Raw genomic sequence first — 4,422 nt, forward strand, 5'->3', positions numbered from 1 at the left:
TTATTTAAAGATCATGAACTACTTCTTCTGATGAACAGGCATACATCCTATGTTGTTTACGATGGAACATTGCCGAGGTGTTCCGAATACAAATAAATCAAGCCAGAGCAGCAGTGCACACTCTGAATTAGGTACACTTCAGAAGGCACCAACACAAATCACTGATTGTACACTCGGAACTGAGTTATAACGTCAATTCCGTCGAGTTATTCTGATTAGAATTGCTAGGAGCACTATAATACAATTAGTTACTTCACATCCGGCTAAAACAAAAATGGCGAGTATGACTATTTTGCAGCAGCAAATCGTCTTCAAATTATAACTGTTTCTTGACAATTTCGGTTTATTTAATCATTTACTCATTGCATGAACAATGCAATTTACATTGTATTACCATAGACACAAATAAGTATGCGTAAAGAACACATTCATTTTTAACAACACATTTAGTTTAGTCAATCTAAAGACAAAGGCCAAACCTGGAAAAAGTAGGACACATATGAAACCTACAAACTCATCATCTAGAACAATTCTAGTGTCCAAAATTAAAAAAGTTTCCGAAAGTTACATTGGTAGAAATGTTTTTTCTTAAAGTCATGGTCACTCATTCCGTTTTTTTTTTCGTTTTTTACTACTTATATTATATAAAAGAGCTTTAAATTACGTTTTTATGCATTTGTATTGATTTAGTATTAATAAATTAAGAGAATTGTCATGTCGTTACCATATTGTCATTGCGTTTTATTATATTTATTTATAAGTAATATAAATACGTTATTCTAATACTAAGGAGACTTGATTAAATGGAAAGTGCAATACTGACCACGCCCGCTAGTGTATAAAACAGGAGCTTCGGTTTAATCGAGACTGCTCATTGTCCACAATGGTAAGTGCAGTACTGGCCACTCCCGCTAGTGTATAAAACAGGAGCTTCGGTTTAATCGAGACTGCTCATTGTCCACAATGGTAAGTGCAGTACTGGCCACTCCCGCTAGTGTATAAAACAGGAGCTTCGGTTTAATCGAGACTGCTCATTGTCCACAATGGTAAGTGCAGTACTGGCCACTCCCGCTAGTGTATAAAACAGCAGCCTCGGTTTGATCGAGAATGTTTATTTCCACAGTGGTAAGTGCAGTACTGGCCACTCAGCCTCGGTTTGATCGAGACTGTTCATTTTCCACAGTGGTAAGTGCAGTACTGGCCACTCCCGCTAGTGTATAAAACATCAGCCTCGGTTGGATCGAGAATGTTTATTGTCCACAATGGTAAGTGCAGTACTGGCCACTCCCGCTAGTGTATAAAACATCAGCCTCGGTTGGATCGAGAATGTTTATTGTCCACAGTGGTTAGTGCAGTACTGGCCACTCCCGCTAGTGTATAAAACATCAGCCTCGGTTGGATCGAGAATGTTTATTGTCCACAATGGTAAGTGCAGTACTGACCACGCCTGCAAGTGTATAAAACAGCAGCCTTGGTTTGATCGAGAGTGTTTATTGTCCGCAATGGTACGTATAGTACTGACCACGCCCACTAGTGTATAAAACATCAGCCTCGGTTGGATCGAGACTGCTCATTGTTCACAATGGTAAGTGCATTACTGGCCACTCCCGCTAGTGTATAAAACATCAGCCTCGGTTGGATCGAGAATGTTTATTGTCCACAATGGTAAGTGCAGTACTGGCCACTCCCGCTAGTGTATAAAACATCAGCCTCGGTTGGATCGAGACTGCTCATTGTCCACAGTGGTTAGTGCAGTACTGGCCACTCCCGCTAGTGTATAAAACATCAGCCTCGGTTGGATCGAGAATGTTTATTGTCCACAATGGTAAGTGCAGTACTGGCCACTCCCGCTAGTGTATAAAACATCAGCCTCGGTTGGATCGAGAATGTTTATTGTCCACAATGGTAAGTGCAGTACTGGCCACTCCCGCTAGTGTATAAAACAGTAGCCTCGGTTTGATCGAGAATGTTTATTGTCCACAATGGTTAGTGCAGTACTGGCCACTCCCGCTAGTGTATAAAACAGTAGCCTCGGTTTGATCGAGAATGTTTATTTCCACAGTGGTTAGTGCAGTACTGGCCACTCCCGCTAGTGTATAAAACATCAGCCTCGGTTGGATCGAGAATGTTTATTTCCACAATGGTAAGTGCAGTACTGGCCACTCCCGCTAATGTATAAAACAGTAGCCTCGGTTTGATCGAGAATGTTTATTTCCACAGTGGTTAGTGCAGTACTGGCCACTCCCGCTAGTGTATAAAACATCAGCCTCGGTTGGATCGAGAATGTTTATTGTCCACAATGGTAAGTGCAGTACTGGCCACTCCCGCTAGTGTATAAAACATCAGCCTCGGTTTGATCGAGAATGTTTATTTCCACAGTGGTTAGTGCAGTACTGGCCACTCCCGCTAGTGTATAAAACAGTAGCCTCGGTTTGATCGAGAATGTTTATTTCCACAATGGTTAGTGCAGTACTGGCCACTCCCGCTAGTGTATAAAACAGCAGCCTCGGTTTGATCGAGAATGTTTATTGTCCACAATGGTAAGTACAGTACTGGCCACTCCCGCTAGTGTATAAAACAGTAGCCTCGGTTTGATCGAGAATGTTTATTGTCTTCAGTGGTAAGTGCAGTACTGGCCACTCCCGCTAGTGTATAAAACAGTAGCCTCGGTTTGATCGAGAATGTTTATTTCCACAATGGTAAGTGCAGTACTGGCCACTCCCGCTAGTGTATAAAACATCAGCCTCGGTTGGATCGAGACTGCTCATTGTCCACAATGGTTAGTGCAGTACTGGCCACTCCCGCTAGTGTATAAAACAGTAGCCTCGGTTTGATCGAGAATGTTTATTTCCACAATGGTAAGTGCAGTACTGGCCACTCCCGCGAGTGTATAGAACAGTAGCCTCGGTTTGATCGAGAATGTTTATTTCCACAATGGTAAGTGCAGTACTGGCCACTCCCGCTAGTGTATAAAACATCAGCCTCGGTTGGATCGAGACTGCTCATTGTCCACAATGGTTAGTGCAGTACTGGCCACTCCCGCTAGTGTATAAAACAGCAGCCTCGGTTTGATCGAGAATGTTTATTGTCTTCAGTGGTAAGTGCAGTACTGGCCACTCCCGCGAGTGTATAGAACAGTAGCCTCGGTTTGATCGAGAATGTTTATTTCCACAGTGGTTAGTGCAGTACTGGCCACTCCCGCTAGTGTATAAAACATCAGCCTCGGTTGGATCGAGACTGCTCATTGTCCACAATGGTTAGTGCAGTACTGGCCACTCCCGCTAGTGTATAAAACAGCAGCCTCGGTTTGATCGAGAATGTTTATTTCCACAGTGGTTAGTGCAGTACTGGCCACTCCCGCTAGTGTATAAAACAGCAGCCTCGGTTTGATCGAGAATGTTTATTTCCACAGTGGTTAGTGCAGTACTGGCCACTCCCGCTAGTGTATAAAACATCAGCCTCGGTTTGATCGAGAATGTTTATTGTCCACAGTGGTTAGTGCAGTACTGGCCACTCCCGCTAGTGTATAAAACAGTAGCCTCGGTTTGATCGAGAATGTTTATTGTCCACAATGGTAAGTGCAGTACTGGCCACTCCCGCTAGTGTATAAAACAGCAGCCTCGGTTTGATCGAGAATGTTTATTTCCACAGTGGTAAGTGCAGTACTGGCCACTCCCGCTAGTGTATAAAACAGTAGCCTCGGTTTGATCGAGAATGTTTATTGTCCACAATGGTAAGTGCAGTACTGGCCACTCCCGCTAGTGTATAAAACAGCAGCCTCGGTTGGATCGAGAATGTTTATTGTCTTCAGTGGTAAGTGCAGTACTGGCCACTCCCGCTAGTGTATAAAACAGTAGCCTCGGTTTGATCGAGAATGTTTATTGTCCACAATGGTAAGTGCAGTACTGGCCACTCCCGCTAGTGTATAAAACAGCAGCCTCGGTTTGATCGAGAATGTTTATTTCCACAGTGGTTAGTGCAGTACTGGCCACTCCCGCTAGTGTATAAAACATCAGCCTCGGTTTGATCGAGAATGTTTATTTCCACAATGGTTAGTGCAGTACTGGCCACTCCCGCTAGTGTATAAAACAGTAGCCTCGGTTGGATCGAGAATGTTTATTGTCCACAATGGTAAGTGCAGTACTGGCCACTCCCGCTAGTGTATAAAACAGCAGCCTCGGTTTGATCGAGAATGTTTATTGTCCACAATGGTAAGTGCAGTACTGGCCACTCCCGCTAGTGTATAAAACAGCAGCCTCGGTTGGATCGAGAATGTTTATTGTCCACAATGGTAAGTGCAGTACTGGCCACTCCCGCTAGTGTATAAAACATCAGCCTCGGTTGGATCGAGACTGCTCATTGTCCACAATGGTAAGTGCAGTACTGGCCACTCCCGCTAGTGTATAGAACAGTAGCCTCGGT

The sequence above is a fragment of the Mya arenaria genome, chromosome 15 (genome assembly GCF_026914265.1).
Source record: "Mya arenaria isolate MELC-2E11 chromosome 15, ASM2691426v1".
Classification (NCBI taxonomy): Eukaryota; Metazoa; Mollusca; class Bivalvia; order Myida; family Myidae; genus Mya; species Mya arenaria.